Source organism: Salvelinus fontinalis, chromosome 22, assembly GCF_029448725.1.
Source record: "Salvelinus fontinalis isolate EN_2023a chromosome 22, ASM2944872v1, whole genome shotgun sequence".
In the NCBI taxonomy this organism is placed as follows: domain Eukaryota; kingdom Metazoa; phylum Chordata; class Actinopteri; order Salmoniformes; family Salmonidae; genus Salvelinus; species Salvelinus fontinalis.
Genome location: NC_074686.1, coordinates 30,641,302 through 30,660,706, shown reverse-complemented (window position 1 = coordinate 30,660,706; position 19,405 = coordinate 30,641,302). Strand labels below are relative to the sequence as shown.

Genomic DNA, 19,405 nt, shown 5'->3' with positions numbered 1-19,405 from the left:
CGATAATCAAGCCAATAACACAAAAACAAGTCAATGACACAGTAGAAAAAAAGGAAAGTCTATATACAGTGTGTGCAAAAGGCATGAGGAGGTAGGCAATAAATAGGCTATAGGAGCGAATAATTACAATTTAGCAGATTAACACTGGAGTGATAAATGAGCAGATGATGATGTGCAAGTAGAGATACTGGTGTGCAAAAGAGCAGAAAAGTAAATCAAATAAAAACAGTATGGGGATGAGGTAGGTAGATTGGGTGGGCTATTTACAGATGGACTATGTACAGCTGCAGCGATCGGTTAGCTGCTCAGATAGTTGATGTTTAAAGTTGGTGAGGGAAATAAAAGTCTCAAACTTCAGCGATTAATGCAATTCGTTCCAGTCACTGGCAGCAGAGAACTGGAAGGAAAGGCGGCCAAAGAGTTGTTGGCTTTGGGGATGATCCGTGAGATATACCTGCTGGAACGTGTGCTACGGGTGGGTGTTGTTATTGTGACCAGTGAACTGAGATAAGGCAGAGCTTTACCTAGCATAGACTTATAGATGACCTGGAGCCAGTGGGTCTGGCGACGAGTATGTAGCGAGGGCCGACTAGAGCATACAGGTCGCAGTGGTGGGTGGTATAAGGTGATTTGGTAACAAAACGGATGGCACTGTGATAGACTGCATCCAGTTTGCTGAGTAGAGTGTTGGATGCTATTTTGTAGATGACGAAGTCGATCCTCGTAGGATAGTCAGTTGTACTAGGGTAAGTTTGGCGGCGTGAGTGAAAGGAGGCTTTGTTGCAAAATAGAAAGCCGATTCTAGATTTGATTTTGGATTGGAGATGTTTAATTTGAGTCTGGAAGGAGAGTTTACAGTCTAGCCAGAAACCTAGGTATTTATAGTTGTCCACATATTCTAGGTCGGAGCCGTCCATGGTGGTGATGCTAGTCGGGCGGGCGGGTGCGGGCAGCGAACGGTTGAAAAGCATGCATTTGGTTTTACTAGCGTTTAAGAGCAGTTGGAGGCCACGGAAGGAGAGTTGTATGGCATCGAAGCTCGTTTGGAGGTTAGTTAGCACAGTGTCCAAGGAAGGACCAGAAGTATACAGAATGGTGTCGTCTGCGTAGAGGTGGATCAGGGAATCGCCCACAGCAAGAGCGACATCATTGATATATACAGAGAAAAGAGTCGGCCCGAGAATTGAACCCTGCGGTACCCCCATAGAGACTGCCAGAGGTCCGTACAACCGATTTGACACACTGAACTCTCTCTCCTAGTTAATCCACGAATTGCAAAAATCACTGAAGTTTGAGACTTTTATTTCCCTCACCAACTTTAAACATCAACTATCTGAGCAGCTAACCGATCGCTGCAGCTGTACATAGTCCGGAAGTCTGCAAAGTAGTTGGTGAACCAGGCGAGGCAGTCATTAGAAAAACCAAGGCTATTGAGTCTGCCGATAAGAATAGGGTGATTGACAGAGTCGAAAGCCTTGGCCAGGTCAATGAAGACAGCTGCACAGTACTGTCTTTTATCGATGGCGGTTATGATATCGTTTAGTACCTTGAGCGTGGCTGAGGTGCACCCGTGACAGGCTCGGAAGCCGGATTGCACAGCGGAGAAGGTACGGTGGGATTTGAAAGGGTCAGTGATCTGTTTATTAATTTTGGCGCACGGATCCCTTTAGCGGGATAATTTTCATCAACAACCGCAGAATTGCAGAGCGCCAAATTCAAAAGAAATTGCTAAAAATATTTATATTCATGAAATCACAAGTGCAACATAGTAAAACACAGCTTAGCTTGTTGTTAATCCACCTGTCGTGTAAGATTTTGAAAATATGCTATACAGCGAAAGCAATCCAAGCGTTTGTGTGAGTTTATCGATCACTAGACAAAACATTACCAACAGCTAGCAGCAATGTAGATGTGTCACCAAAGTCAGAAAAGCAATAAAATGTATCGCTTACCTTTGATGATCTTCAGATGTTTGCACTCACGAGACTCCCAGTTACACAATAAATGTTCCTTTTGTTCGATAAAGATGATTTTTATATCCAAAAACCTCCATTTGGTTTGCGCGTTATGTTCAGTAATCCACAGGCTCGTGCCGGTCATGAAGGGCAGACGAAAATTCCAAATAGTATCCGTAAAGTTTGTAGAAACATGTCAAAGTTTTGTATAATCAATCCTCAGGTTGTTTTTAACATAAATAATCGATAATATTTCAACCGGAGGGTAAACTATTCAATACAAACAGAAATAAAATGTCGAGCTACCACTTTCGCGCGCAATAACTAATCAAGGACACTGACGCGATTTGATAAATCTCGCTAATTTTTCAGAATAAAAGCTTGAAACTATGTCTAAAGACTGTTCACACCGTGAGGAATGCCATAGGAATATGGTTGATATCCCTTTAAATGAAGGAAAGGCAGGCAATGGAACACTTCCAGGTTGGATTTCCTCAGGTTTTCTCCTGCAAAATCAGTTCTGTTATACTCACAGACAATATTTAGACCGTTTTGGAAATTTTAGAGTGTTTTCTATCCTAATCTGTTTATGAAAATTATATGCATATTCTAGCATCTGGGCCTGAGAAATAGGCTGTTTATATTGGGAACGTTATTTTTCCAAACATAAAAATTCTGCCTCCTAGCGTCAAGAAGTTAACTTGGCTTTCGAAGACTTTAGATAGGCAGGGCAGGATGGATATAGGTCTGTAACAGTTTGGGTCTAGGGTGTCACCCCCTTTGAAGAGGGGGATGACCGCGACAGCTTTCCAATCTTTAGGGATCTAAGACGATACGAAAAAGAGGTTGAACAGGCTGGTAATAAATCAAATTAGGGGTTGCAACAATGGCGGCGGATAGTTTTAGAAAGAGAGGGATTTGGGTGAAGGAGAAGCTGGGGAGGCTTGGGCGAGTAGCTGCGGGGGAGGCGGAGCTGTTGGCCGGGGTTGGAGTAGCCAGGAGGAAGGCATGGCCAGCCATTGAGAAATGCTTATTGAAATGTTCAATTATTATGGATTTATCAGTGGTGACAGTGTTACCTAGCCTCAGTGCAGTGGGCAGCTGGGAGGAGGTGCTCTTGTTCTCCATGGACTTTACAGTGTCCCAAAAATGTTTGGCGTTAGAGCTACAGGATGCGAGTTTCTGCTTGAAAAAGCTAGCCTTTGCTTTCCTGACTGACTGCATGTATTGGTTCCTGACTTCCCTGAAGAGTTTCATATCGTGGGGACTATTCGATGCTATTGCAGTCCGCCACAGGATGTTTTTGTGCTGGTCAAGGGCAGTCAGGTCTGGAGTGAACCAATGGCTATCTGTTCTTAGTTCTGCATTTTTTGAACGGGGCATGCTTATCTAAGAGGGTGAGGAAATTACTTTTAAAGAATGACCAGGCATCCTCGACTGACGGGATGAGGTCGATATCCTTCCAGGATACCCGGGCCAGGTCGATTAGAAAGGCCTGCTCGCAGAAGTGTTTTAGGGAGCGTTTGACAGTGATGAGGGTTGGTCGTTTGACCGCGGACCCATAGCGGATGCAGGCAATGAGACAGTGATCGCTGAGATCCTAATTGAAAACAGCGGAGGTGTATTTGGAGGGCAAGTTGGTCAGGATAATGTCTATGAGGGTGCCCATGTTTACGGATTTAGGGTTGTAGGACTGCGGGGTGTTAAGCATATCCCAGTTTAGGTCACCTAACAGAACGAACTCTGAAGCTAGATGGGGGGCGATCAATTCACAAATGGTGTCCAGGGCACAGCTGGGAGCGGAGGGGGGTCGATAGCAGGCGGCAACAGTGAGAGACTTATTTCTGGAGAGGTTAATTTTTAAAATTAGAAGTTCAAACTGTTTGGGTATGGACCTGGAAAGTATGACAGAACTTTACAGGCTATCTCTGCAGTAGATTGCAACTCCTCCCCCTTTGGCAGTTCTATCTTGACGGAAAACGGTGTAGCTGAGTATGGAAATCTCAGAATTGTTGGTGGCCTTCCTAAGCCAGGATTCAGACATGGCAAGGACATCAGGGTTGGCGGATTGTGATTAAGCAGTGAGTAAAGCAAACTTAGGGAAGAGGCTTCTGATGTTGACATGCATGAAACCAAGTTTTTTTCTATCACATAAGTCAACAAATGAGGGGGCCTGGGTTTACCTCCACATCACCCGAGGAACAGTGGAGGAGTAGGATGAGGGTACAGCTAAAGGCTATTAAAACTGGTCGCCTAGAGCGTTGGGGACAGAGAATAAAAGGATCAGATTTCTTGGCGTGGTAGAATAGATTCTGGGCATGATGTGCAGACAGGGGTATGGTGGGGTGCGGGTACAGCGGAGGTAAGCCCAGGCACTGAGTGATGATAAGAGAGGTTGTATCTCTGGATATGCTGGTTATAATGGGTGAGGTCACCGCATGAGTGGGAGATGGGACAAAGGAGGTATCAGAGGTATAATGAGTGGAACTAGGGGCTCCATTGTAAACTAAAACTATGATAACTAACCTAAACAACAGTATACAAGGCATATTGACATATGAGAGAGACATATAGCGAGGCATAAAGTAATCACAGGTGTTGATTGGGAGAGCTAGCTAAGACAACAATGGGTGAGAACAGCTAATCAGCTAAAACAACAACAGGTAAAATGGCAATGAATGGGCAGAGAGGGTCGGTTAACTACACACAGAGCCTGAGTTCGCGGCTTGGGCCAACAGATAAACACAATAAATAAATAAACAGAATGGAGTACCTTGATTCATGGACAGTCCAGTGGGCATCAGCTATGTAGCCAAGTGATCATACTGGAGTAGTTTGAGGTAGATATGGACATGTAGGAGGGGGATTTGGAGAAATTGACTGGTAGCAGGATAAATAATAATAATAATAATTAACAGTGACGGGTGGGTGTGTGCATGGTGGAGTGTGTGTGATAGGTGGATATACATGTAAACAGGGCTGGAAAATAACTGGTAGCAGGAGTATATAAATACTGATGGTTATATACTAGTGGTAAGAACAGGGGTGTACTACTAAGCTAACATATGGAGGGATAAAACATTTTTGAGGGAAATATTACATTTGGCCAACTACTATAGCCCATAGAAACGCATTGAATAACACATTCATTTATTTACTTTTAACATTTCAATTTTAACATTTAACCTTTAACTCGGCAAGTCAGCTTAGAACAAATTCTTATTTACAATGACGGCCTACCCCGGCCAAACACGGACGACGCTGGGCCAATTGTGCACTGCCCTATGGGACTCTCAACACGGCCGGATGTGATACAGCCTGGATTTGAACCAGGGACTGTAATGACGCCTCTTACACTGAGATGCAGTGCCTTAGACCGCTGCGCCACTCATAAGGAATAAGGTTTTGAAGTGTCTGTCCTATATAGATATAGGAGATATAAGAAGGCTCAGGAAATATTCTTTTTTTTGGGGGGGGGGGGGGGGGGGGGGGGGGGGACACACCCCAAAACCCCTTATTTTTGTTGGCACAGAACTACCTCCATACTTTATTTATTTGTATTGGTTACATTCAGAGGAGTCCTGTGGCACTTGTGGGGGTCAAAGCAAAACAGAGAACACCATCGAGTTCATGAGTCTCCCCTTTCCACAGTGGAGTCATATTAGTTTCTAGGCCAAACTGTTCGGACGCTACAGAAGTTTTCGTGAAAAGGCTGATCGTGGTCTGACAAACACTGCTCTAGCTCTGTCAACTTTCACCGCAGATGCGGAAGGCCGACATAGACGGGTACAGTGGATTGAGATGCATCCAATTCAACAAAAAGATATCTCTACCTTAAACTGACAGATTGACAGATAAACTTAGATTGTCTCCCCTTCATCTATACTGATTGAAGTGGATTTAAGACATCAATAAGGGATCATGGCTTTCATTTGGATTCACCTGGTCAGTCTATATCATGGAAAGAGCAGATCTTCCTAATGTTTTGTATACTCCTATACTTCCTATACTTTTGTATACTTCACATGTGAACAGGAGTAATAGTGGCCAGTACCAGGAGAAAATAGATAGATACTAATGGTAATTGCAATCAATAATCAATGAACAGCAGCGTAGTGGTAATAATACATTTAATCAATAATCATTTTATCAGGAGTGCGGGGGGGGGGGGGGGCAGCAGTTGTTAGGCATTTAACAGTCTTATGGCCAGGGGATAGAAGCTGTTTAGAAGTCTGTTGTTCTGAGCCTTGATGCGCCGCTACCACCTGCCGTACGGGAGCATGGAGAACAGTCCATGTCTCGGGTGGCTGGAGTCTTTGGCAATTTTCCGGGGCGTTCAGTCCGTTTTCTTCTGTTCAAAGGATAATTAGCACAACTCAGATGTTCTATTCTCGGATGGCCTGGGAGATTTTTTTACCGACTGGCAGTTATCACCTTTTCTGTATGAATGAACCCCTCTTATGCCCTGTTTCATAATCCCTGGATTATATTGCATACGTATCACATACCTGAATATTTCCCACTTTCTATAGCTAGGGATTTCAATAAGTAGGGATGTCACTCCAAAAGACAAAGCCTGTCCAACCTCTGTCTTCATCTAGATTACCCTTTAGTTTTTCTGCTCTTTTTGATCCAGTTTAATGTCAGTGGTCTCAAAGGATGGTAGTGGTGGAGTCTTCAAACCTTGTGCTGTTGGTACAAAATACATAGTTTAGCCTTTTGAGGTACCTTGTCTCAGGCTGAAGTTAACTTCTTGCCTGCAAGGTCTTTTTCTTCTCCATTTGTCCTTGCTTGCTGTGTTTGGGTGCATTTCCCACTGTGGCGGTTCTGTGATGAAATTGCCCTTTAGAGCTGTAGGGGTTGGGAGTGACCTCTCTCAGACACCTCCCACAAAGTTCAAGGTCATCTCAAGCTCAACCACTTTCCGTCAGTGGAATTCAATGTTGATCCTCCAAATACTCCATGTTTTATGCTTCCTCTTGAAATGCATGTACTGTAACCAACTAGGCACAGACCAGCTTCATCCTTCACTGCTTCATGTACACACTCATGAATACCATATCAAATACACACACCGATGCGGCAGGTAGCCTGGCGGGTAGGAGCATTAGGCCAGTAACCGAAAGGTTTCTAGATCGAATCCGCAAGCTGACAAAGTAAAAATCTGTCGATGTGCAAGGCAGCTAACCCACTGTTCCCCGGATGCCGATGATGTGGATGTCGATTAAGGCATCTCCCCGCACCTCTCTGATTCAGAGGGGTTGGGTTAAATGCGGAAGACACATTTCAGTTGAATACATTCAGTTGTACAACTGACTAGGTATCCCCCTTTCCCAATAATACACACCAAATCAGACACACACACATCAATACACACCATATCAGACACACACACACATGAATACACACCATATCAGACACACACACATCAATGCACACCATATCAGACACACATACATCAATACATACCATATCAGACACACACACATCAATACACACCATATCAGACACACACACACATCAATACACACCATATCAGACACACATACATCAATACATACCATATCAGACACACACACATCAATACACACCATATCAGACACACACACATCAATACACACCATATCAGACACACACACATCAATACACACCATATCAGACACACACACATCAATACACACCATATCAGACACACACACATCAATACACACCATATCAGACACACACACATCAATACACACCATATCAGACACACACACACACATCAATACACACCATATCAGACACACACACACACATCAATACACACCATATCAGACACACACACACACACATCAATACACACCATATCAGACACACACACATCAATACACACCATATCAGACACACACACACATCAATACACACCATATCAATACACCCACACACATCAATACACACACACACATCAATACACACCATATCAGACACCCACACACATCAATACACACCATATCAATACACCCACACACATCAATACACACACACACATCAATACACACCATATCAGAGACCCACACATCAATGGAACAGGTTGTTCCTTTAATCTCAACATATCTCCTTTCTGTAAAACATGCTTAATAAATGGCATCCTCTTGTTCTGTTCCTTAAACACCAAGGCTACATCCCAAATGGCACCCTATTCCCTATATAGTGCACTACTTTTGACCAGGTCCCACAGGGAATAGGGTGCCATTTGAGACAAAGCTTAGATGAAATCACTTGCCTTAGCAGACACAGGGTTGACTAATGACAGGGACTGTTTGGAAGCAAACGGGAGGCCGCCCTCAACGCGTTATGTAAAATAATCAAAACGTGTTCCTTCTCTGTCTATGTGAGGGATAGTTAGGAGATGCAGAGCGACAGTCCTGAGCCTGACCTCTTCGTCACAAACACATTGTGAGCCCCGCTGTCTTCTAGAGTTTCCTCACTGTGTGGCTTCTTGTGGTGCCTCAGAACAGTTGATTCATCTAGTTTCCTCACTGTGTGGCTTCGTGTGATGTCTCAACAGTTGATTCATCTAGTTTCCTCATTGTGTGGCTTCTTGTGGTGCCTCAGAACAGTTGATTCATCTAGTTTCCTCACTGTGTGGCTTCGTGTGATGTCTCAGAACAGTTGAATAATGTAGTTTCCTCACTGTGTGGCTTCGTGTGATGTCTCAACAGTTGATTCATCTAGTTTCCTCACTGTGTGGCTTCGTGTGATGTCTCAGAACAGTTGATTAATGTAGTTTCCTCACTGTGTGGCTTCGTGTGATGTCTCAACAGTTGATTCATCTAGTTTCCTCATTGTGTGGCTTCTTGTGGTGCCTCAGAACAGTTGATTCATCTAGTTTCCTCACTGTGTGGCTTCTTGTGATGTCTCAACAGTTGATTAATGTAGTTTCCTCACTGTGTGGCTTCGTGTGATGTCTCAACAGTTGATTCATCTAGTTTCCTCACTGTGTGGCTTCTTGTGGTGTCTCAACAGTTGATTCATCTAGTTTCCTCACTGTGTGGCTTCGTGTGATGTCTCAACAGTTGATTAATGTAGTTTCCTCACTGTGTGGCTTCGTGTGATGTCTCAACAGTTGATTCATCTAGTTTCCTCACTGTGTGGCTTCTTGTGGTGTCTCAACAGTTGATTCATCTAGTTTCCTCACTGTGTGGCTTCTTGTGGTGTCTCAACAGTTGATTCATCTAGTTTCCTCACTGTGTGGCTTCTTGTGGTGTCTCAACAGTTGATTCATCTAGTTTCCTCACTGTGTGGCTTCTTGTGGTGTCACAACAGTTGATTCATCTAGTTTCCTCACTTTGTGGCTTCTTGTGGTGTCTCAACAGTTGATTAATCTAGTTTCCTCACTTTGTTGCTTCTTGTGGTGTCTCAACAGTTGATTAATCTAGTTTCCTCACTTTGTGGCTTCTTGTGGTGTCTCAGAACAGTTGATGTGTTGTAGTCTACTGTATGTAATTTCATATGGAGGGAACGACGAAATGGAGTGAGGGAGATTCACCCAGGCTTCATCGAGAAGAATTGTGTTACGTCAATGGAGTCTTGTCAAATGCATTGCAGCCATTTGTTACATGGTTTTTGTTTGCATATTGGGGTCTATGCAGAGAGACAAAATACAGTCAGCCACTTACTACACGCAGTCAGCCACTTACTCACAGCCTTGACTGCAGAGGATAGGCAACATTCCCTCATATACAACAAGTCTTCAGATCTAAGGCAGTTTCCCTCTTCCTCTGTCCTTCCCTTCTTCTCCCTGGGGACGGATGCCTGGGCTGGCAGAGAAAGGCATTGTGACCTCTTTAGTGTCAAAGTCTGAATGACAATGTCTTTCTCCCGCTGTTCTGTTCCTGTCATCACATCATCTACAGAGGAAATACTGAGGCTAATGAGGAGGGTATGGCCGTGGGGCTCATCATCAGTAGCATGATGGCTAATGTGGATGAATGCCAACTTTACTGTTTGCATGGGGTTGGAAAATTCCTGTTAGTATGACGGGGTGGGAAAGCAAAGATGACACTGTTACTGCTACGAAGATGGAGATGGAATATGTGTATGTTATTAAGATGGAGGTTATAAAGCAGAGGTATCACTGGTTCTATTAAGATGGAGGTTGTAAAGCAGAGGTATCACTGGTACTATTAAGATGGAGGTTGTAAAGCAGAGGTATCACTGGTACTATTAAGATGGAGGTTGTAAAGCAGAGGTATCACTGGTTCTATTAAGATGGAGGTTGTAAAGCAGAGGTATCATTGGTTCTATTAAGATGGAGGTTGTAAAGCAGAGGTATCACTGGTACTATTAAGATGGAGGTTGTAAAGCAGAGGTATCACTGGTACTATTAAGATGGAGGTTGTAAAGCAGAGGTATCACTGGTTCTATTAAGATGGAGGTTGAAACACTCGTTTCTAGTTTCATGTTTTCTACTCTCCTATTGCAAGGACACCATATTTTCATTTTCCCCTATTTTTGTATATCAATTACATTTTAATTTGCCATCTGTGAATCCAATCCAATCTGTTCCAGTGTCAGTTCCAGATACATCTGAACGAGCAACTGACATGATGAGTCACTATTAATAACACAACAACAGATGACAGAATAAGGCCTGGTACTAAAGTGTGGTGTATTTATGAATCAGTGTGTGATTTGTGTCCCCAGATAAGACGGGTGCCGCAGACACTGCAGAGGCGGTTGTTGACCACAGCTATGTGAAGAAGAAGCTGGAACATGGCCCCACTCGAATCTGGCAGGTCTGAACACAAGCTTTCTTTCATTTCTACCCTCTCTCATCTCTCCTCTCTTTCTCTCTTTTCCATTCATCTCTCATCTCTCTCGCTCTTTTCCATTCATCTCTCATCTCGCTCTTCCCACTCTCTCTCTCTCGTCTCTCTCTCCCTCTTCCCATATCTCTCTCTAACAAGTATTCTGCTCCCCTTCTCCCTTCAGGAAGTCCAGCTGAAAGTGAAAGCTTATCTGCTTGGGACAGACATGTCCAACTTCAAATACGATGACTTCATTGTGGTGCTGGATGTTATCAGCAGGTATATAGAAATATAATGAAATAGAATTGGGTACACTCAATATGAACGCCGGCCCACCCATCATGGAACATTGACTTGAATGGGGATCCCCGTTCTAGTAATTCTATTTCTAGGACCACATCCTCATTAGCAATGATTGGTTTGAACGAGGTGGACCGAAAGCCTAAACCTTCCGCCTTGCCCCCTAGTCCATGTGAAACCCCTTGTTTTAAAAGAACCACAACCAGAGCGGAGAGGGAGTTACGTGGGCATAAATGAATCGGCTTGTTCCGCCAACAGAACAAAGTTATAGTTTGGCTCTTTACAAGCTTGTCAATTAAAGAATCGGGTTTCTGGGTCGGCTGTGTCCTTACGGGCCAGTGGGGAGAGAGAATAGGGGTTCCTCGGGGATCGGTCTCGGGGCCACATGGCTGTGAAGTAACTCTATGGGGTTCATTGAACTATTCAGAAGCTGCTGGCAGATGCTTTTCCTTTCCTCTCCTCGCTTTTGTGTTCTTTCCATCTAATTTTGCATTGCTTCTCATTTGTCTCTCTTTCCCACTCTACCTATTTTTCTCCCTCTCTTCCCCCCTCTCTCTTTCTCTCCCTCTCTACCCCCTCTCTCTTTCTCTCCCTCTCTATCCCCCTCTCTCTTTCTCTCCCTCTCTACCCCCCCTCTATCTCTTTCTTTCCCTCTCCCCCTCCCCCTCTCAGGCTGATGTAAGTGGGGGAGGAGTTCTGTGGCAGTAAGTCCGAGTTGCTACAGGAGTCCATTAAATGACAAAGTGTCATCTACTTCAAGAACTATCACAGGTGAGGCACCTCGCCCCTAGTTAGCGAATGTTTGCCAAAGTTCTATGAATGTTTCCCTGTTTGAACACTGGTCTGATTACATAACTATTTTTCTCTCCTTGTTTTTGAAAGAAAATTCAAAAAATTGTCCATTAAAATAACATCAAATTGATCCGAAGTACAGTGTAGACATTGTCAATGTTGTAAATTACTTTTGTAGCTAGAAACGGCTGATTATAATGGAATATCTACATAGGCGTAACAGAGGCCCATTATCAGCAACCATCACTTCTGTGTTCCAATGGCATGTTGTGTTAGCTAATCCAAGTTTATCATTTTAAAGGGCTAATTAATCATTAGAAAACCCTTTTGCAATTATGTTAGCACAGCTGAAAACTGTTGTCTGATTAAAGAAGCAATAAAACTACTTCTTTAGACTAGTTGGGTATCTGGAGCATCAGCATTTGTGGGTTCGATTGCAGGCTCAAAATGGCCAGAAACAAAGACCTTTCTTCTGAAACTCGTCAGTCTATTCTTGTTCTGAGAAATGAAGGCTATTCCATGCGAGAAATGCCAAGAAACTGTAGATCTCGTACAACGCTGTGTACTCTTCACAGAACATAACAGAGCAAACTGGCTCTAACCAGAATAGAAAGAGGAGTGGGAGGCCCCGGTGCACAAATGAGCAAGAGGACAAGTATATGAGTGTTTTTTTGGTTACTACATGATTCCATGTGTGTTATTTCATAGTTTTGATGTCTTCACTATTATTCTACAATGTATAAAATAGTTAAAATAAATAAAGACCCTTGAATGAGTAGTTGTGTCCAAACTTTTGACTGGTAGTGTATATTGTTCCCCCCCGGGCTTAGCAGGGGATATGACATTGTAGCTACTTTTTCTGTCCCCTAATAACTTAGAATGATTCAAGAGATGCTTCTAGATATCTGGTATGTCTTGTGCACTGACGGCACTCCCCGTCCACTGTGTGTGCTTGAATACCAAGTTTCTTATTCTGAATACAAAAGGTGTTACATGACTAACTTATCTGGCACACTGTTTTCTAACACCTCGTAATAATCCCTGTAACTGGTCGGTGTTGTTAGATAAGTTGGTCCATGTATTCGAACACCTGTAAGCTGTGGGACCAGGACCCTATAATGTTTGATGTTTACACTGACATTTCGTTTGGATGAATTGTTATTGACCCCCAAGAGAGAGGCGTCAGGTGGGGGGTCTCACAAGCGGGGGGAGGTTGGGGGGTGTGTCTGGTGCCTCCATGATCACAGCAGAGTACTGAATGCCCTTTCTCCCTCTACAAACTGCCCTCCGTGCCCACCATGGCATTTCCCTGCTCTGTTTGAGTCCATGCATTTCATCTGGAACAGGAGCCCTTGTGCTAGAATGTAAATGGCAACGGGTCGTTAATCGGCAAACGCTGACTACTTCCCTCTTCTTCTTGTCTCTTTCTTTTCTTTGTTTTTCATCTTTCTTTCTTTTGTTCTTTGTTTTCTCTTCATCCCTCTCTTTCTCTCTGCCCGCCCAGGACACGCCTGGAGGAGTTGCGGATGTTTCTGGAGAACGAGACGTGGGAACGGTGTCCTGTCAAATCTAACTTCAACATCACTCAGCTCCATGTAGCCTAACCAATGCTTGTGTACAGTATTTCTGATTCTTTCTATCCTTGATATGCAGGCTTATTGATGTTGTAAACAATGCATTTTTTGGTTTTTATGTACAGAGAAAATCTGTATAGACAACTTGTCCTATAATGTCATCTACATGTTTAAACATGCAGCATTAGCAGGCAGGTTTATGGGATTGTTTTAACATCCATGCAGCTCCAATTAGCTCACGTACGGTTTAGGATTCATTCATTCTGTAAGCAACATCTGAGGACTACAGTACCATATGAATAATGCAGTGAGTGAGAGAGCGAGTGATATTGCCAGCCTTCTACCAGGTACCCTCAGGGAAGCCAGGGTCCCGCTATAATCTCCTCATGAAAGATTAATGGCTTGGAATCTAACAAACAAAATAAGGAAGTGGTAGGCAGAGTTCTAGCTGGAGATTCTCTGTGGTGTGACTTATTTACAGGCGGGCAACTGGTTCATGCCTCTGTTCTGCCACTGGTAAAGGTGACGCTCGGCCTCGGGTTTCGTTTTTTTGTCCTATATCCAAGTATTCTTTTAGTTATTCTCGTCTCTGTCTAGTATTTTGTCATAGCCACTAATGCCCTAGGCGTATTTAACTCCATTATTCCTCTATTGCAAACTTGTGGATTTGATCAGCCTGTAGTTGACCATATAGACAACTCCTTCGAACTAGGCGCATTTGTGACTCTGATTTATCATTTGAGGTGCATGCCAAAGATTTATGTGAACCATTCAAAACAAGAGGGTATAAACAAGAATTATTGGACAATTGCCTTAAGAGAGAGAGTAAGACAAATGGAGTGGAATGCATTATTGCAAACACGTTAAAGGAATCCCTCTCCCACCTCTGCAACTTTGGTGTCCACCTACAGTCCTATTTCAAGGTTGATCGAGGAAGAGGTTAATAGACATTAGCACATATTACACAGCGACCCCAGATTTTTTCAAGCGTGTGAATCCTCCCCGATCATGGTAATTTCCCGTGTCACAACTGTGTCCGCTGTTATGCCATGATCAAAGGGTACTCTCTTATCTGTCCCCATTCGGGTAAGAGGATAAAGTTTCATGCTAGAATAACATGCATCACAAAATATGTTGTATATCTCCTTAAGTGTTCCTGTAACTTGTATTATGTGGGTAAGACCAAACGGGAACTTAAGACAAGGATATGTGATCATAAGAGCATCCATTCACAACCATGATAAAACTATCCATATATGAGAGGGATAAATTACTTCTCCAGAGACATATTGGATAGACGCTTGGGCATTTTCAATTTATTTTTTGTTTGTAGTAGGCTCTAAATAGGCCAAACATTTAAGTAATGACATCATAAAACATTTAGGTAATGACATCATAATGTATTTGTATTGTGTGTCTGTCTTTATTTGATGTTCACTTTTCGCCCGCAGCTTTTTCTGGCGATCTCTTGATTGGGCCAGTACTGCCTGGGAATTTATAATGATGCCCACCTGTGAGGTCTTGTTGCCGTGACATTGACTGCCATTGCCTTGCAAGCTGAAGAAGGGCTCATACCCCAAACGTTCGTGCAGCAATAAAAATGTCAATTTCAGGTTATTTACCGTAGTGCTGTCTTATTTCTGTTCTTTGGATTATAAATGAGGATCCAGCACCCAGTTTGAAGTTTGTATGAGGTGGAGGTGAGCACGGTGTTCATATGTTTTCATTAGCCTGTCCCATTTGAAGTATACCTAGTGTTCCTTTCATGTCTTTTTGCTTTGATTTCAAAGATTTCATCAATGAATGCTATGTCGTAAAGCCACACCAAGGAGGATAACTGTAACATTAACCATAAATTACACGTAACTATAAACATTGGCGAGCATCCACGCCAGCGGACCATATTTATCGTTCTGCAGTACACCTGTCAATCAACTAATCAACGCATCCTACTTCACACTGTAGGCCCAATAATGTAGTAACACAGACCTTTCGGTGCTTCAGGGTGTGTTCGTTGTCATAGTGACAACTGCAAATAATACAGTGCCTTTAGAAAGTATTCACACACCTTGACTTTTTCCACATTTTGTTGTGTTACAGCCTGAATTTAAAATGGACAAAATTGAGATTTTGTGTCACCGGCCTACACACAATATGCCATAATGTCAAAGTGGTATTATGTTTTTAGAATTTTTGTACATATTAATTAAAAAGGAAAAGCTGAAATGTCTTCAGTCTGTAAGTATTCAACCCCTTTGTTATGTCAAGCCTAAATAAGTTCACATAAAAAGTTGCATGGACTCACTCTGTGTGCAATAATAGTGTTTAACATGATTTTTGAATGACTACCTCATCGCTGTACCCCACACATACAATTATCTGTAAGGTCACTCAGTCAAGCAGTGAATTTCAAAGAGATTCAACCACAAAGACCATGGAAGTTTTCAAATGCTTCGCAAAGAAGGGCACCTATTGAATATCCCTTTGAGCATGGTGAAGTTATTCATAACACTTCGGATGAAGTATCAATAACCCAGTCACTACAAAGATACCTGCGTCCTTCCTAATTCAGTTGCCGGAGAGGAAGGAAACCGCTCAGGGATTTCATCGTGAGGTCAATGGTGATTTTAAAACACTTACAGAGCTAAATGGTTATGATAGGAGAAAACTGAGGATGGATCAACAACATTGTAGTTACTCCACAATACTAACCTAATTGACGAAGTGAAAAGAATAAAATAATACAAATATTCCAAAATATGCATCCTGTTTGCAGTAAGGTGCGAAAGTAAAACTGCAAAACATGTGGAAAATAAATTCACTTTATGTCCTAAATACAAAGTATAATGTTGAGAGCTGAGAACGCACCCTTGTGGGGGCCCCAGTGTTGAGGATCAGGGTGGCAATGTTGTTACCTACCCTCACCACCTGGGGGCAGCCTGTCAGAAAGTCCAGGACCCAGTTGCACAGGGCGGAGTCTAGACCCAGGGTCTCGAGCTTAATGACGAGTTTGGAGGGTACTATGGTGTTAAATGCTGAGCTGTAATCAATGAACAGCATTCTTACATGGGTATTCCTCCTGTCCAGATGACTTAGGGCAGTGTGATTGCGATTGCGTCGTCTGTGGACCTATTTGGGCGGCAAGCAAATTGGAAGATAGGTTGGAGGTGATATGATCCTTGACTAGTCTCTCAAATCACTTCATGATGACAGAAGTGAGTGCTACGGGGCGATAGTCATTTAGCTCAGTTACCTTAGTTTTCTTGGGAACAGAGAGCATGTGGGAACAGCATACTGGGATAGGGATTGATTGAATATGTCCGTAAACACACCAGCCAGCTGGTCTGCGCGTGCTCTGAGGATGCGGCTAGGGATGCCGTCTGGGCCGGCAGCCTTGCGAGGGTTAACATGTTTAACTGTTTTACTCACGTTGGCTGCGGTGAAGGAGCCCGCAGGTTTTGGTAGCGGGCCGTGTCGGTGGCACTGTATTGTCCTCAAAGCGAGCAAAGAAGTTCTTTAGTTTGTCTGGGAGCAAGACGTCGGTGTTGGCGACGGGGCTGGATTTATTTTTGTAATCCATGATTGACTGTAGACCCTGCCACATACGTCTTGTGTCTGAACCGTTGAATGTGACTCTACTTTGTCTCTATACTGACGCTTAGCTTGTTTGATTGCCTTGCGGAGGGAATAGCTACACTGTTTGTATTCGGTCATGTTTCCGGTCCCCTTGCCATGATTAAAAGCAGTGGTTCGCGCTTTCATTTTTGCACGAATGCTGGCCTCAATCCACGGTTTCTGGTTGGGGAAGGTTTTAATAGTCAACGTGGGTACAACATCACGATGCAGTTGCTAATAAACTCGCTCACCGAATCAGCGTATACAGTTGTTTACATACACTTAGATTGGAGTCATTAAAACTCGTTTTTCAACCACTCCACAAATTTCTTGTTAACAAACTATAGTTTTAGGACGGTTAGGACATCTATTTTGTGCATGACAAGTAATTTTTCCAACAATTGTTTACAGACAGATGATTTCAATTATAATTCACTGTATCACATTTCCAGTTGGTCAGAAGTTTACATACACTAAATTGACATAATTTGAGTCAATTGGAGGTGTACCTGTGGATGTATTTCAAGGCCTACCTTCAAACTCAGTGCCTCTTTGCTTGACATCAAGGGAAAAATCTAAAGAAATCAGCCAAGACCTCAGAAAAAAAATTGTAGACCTGCACAAGTCTGGTTCATCCTTGGGAGCAATTTCCAAATGCCTGAAGGTACCACGTTCATCTGTATAAACAATAGTACGCAAGTATAAACAACATGGGACCTCGCAGCCATCATACCGCTCAGGAAGGAGATGCGTTCTGTCTCCTAGAGATGAACGTACTTTGGTGCGAAAAGTGCAAATCAATCCCAGAACAACAGCAAAGGACATTGTGAAGATGCTGGAGGAAACAGGTACAAACGCATCTATATCCACAGTAAAACGAGTCCTATATCGACATAACCTGAAAGGCCACTCAGCAAGGAAGAAGACACCGCTCCAAAACCACCATAAAAAAGCCAGACTACGGGTTGCAACTGCACTTGGGGACAAAGATCGTACTTTTTGGAGAAATGTCATCTGGTCTGATGAAACAAAAATAGAACTGTTTGGCCATAATGACCTTCGTTATGTTTGGAGGAAAAGGGAGGAGGCTTGCAAGCTGAAGAACACCATCCCAACCATGAAGAACGGGGGTGGCAGCATCATGTTGTGGGGGTGCTTTGCTGCAGGAGGGACTGGTACACTTCACAACATAGATGGCATCATGAGAAGGAAAAGTATGTGGATATATTGAAGCAGCATCTCAAGACATCAGTCAGGAAGTTAAAGCTTGGTCGCAAATGGGTCTTCCAAATTGACAATGACCCCAAGCATACTTCCAAAGTTGAGGCAAAATGGCTTAAGGACAACAAAGTCAAGGTATTGGAGTGGCCATCACAAAGCCCTGACCTCAATCCTATAGAAAATATGTTTGGCAGAACTGAAAAAGAGTGTGCGAGCAAGAAGGCCTACAAACCTGACTCCATTACACCAGCTCTGTTAGGAGGAATGGGCCAAAATTCACCCAACTTATTGTGGGAAGCTTGTGGAAGGCTACCCGAAACGTTTGACCCAAGTTAAACAATTTATCGGCAATGCTACCAAATACTAATTGAGTGTATGTAAACTTCTGACCCACTGGGAATGTGATGAAAGAAATAAAAGCTGAAATAAATCATTCTCTCTACTATTATTCTGACATTTCACATTCTTAAAGTAAAGGGGTGATGCTAAATGTCCTAAAGACAGGGAATTTTTACAAGGATTAAATGTCAGCAATTGTGAAACTGAGTCTAAATGTATTTGGCTATGGTGTAATTACACTTCCGACTTCAAATGTACATCAATGTTGTTGTCTGCGGCTATCCGGATCATATCCCAGTCCACGTTTTCGAAGCAGTCTTGATGCTTGGAATCAGATTGGTCGGACCAGACCTTTGCACGGGCGTTTCCTGTTTTAGTTTCTGTCTATAGGCTGGGAGCAACAAAATGGAGTCGTCAGATTTGCCGAAAGGAGGGCGAAGGAGTGCTTTGTATGCGTCGCATAAGTTCCAGAATGCTGCCAACCCGGGTCGCGCATTCGATATGCTGATAAAATTTAGGAAGCCTTGTTTTCAGATTAGCTTTGTTAAAATCCCCAGCAACAATAAATGCAGCCTCAGGATATGTGGTTTCCAGTTTGCATAGAGTCCATTAAAGTTCTTTCAGGGCCGTTAGGGTGTCTGCTTCGGGGGGGATATACACGGCTGTGACTATAATCGAAGAGAATTCTCTTGGTAGATAATGCGGTTGGCATTTGATTGTAAGGAATTCTAGGTCAGGTGAACAAAAGGACTTGAGTTCCTGTATGTTGTTATGATCACATCATGACTCATTAATCATAAGGCATACACCCCCGCCT

At 43.2% G+C, this 19,405-nt stretch overlaps 1 pseudogene; it reads left to right on the top strand.

Moving 5' to 3' along the window:
* LOC129820191 (syndetin-like) overlaps positions 1–19,405 on the top strand; it is a 331,482-nt pseudogene that overhangs the window by 135,179 nt on the left and 176,898 nt on the right.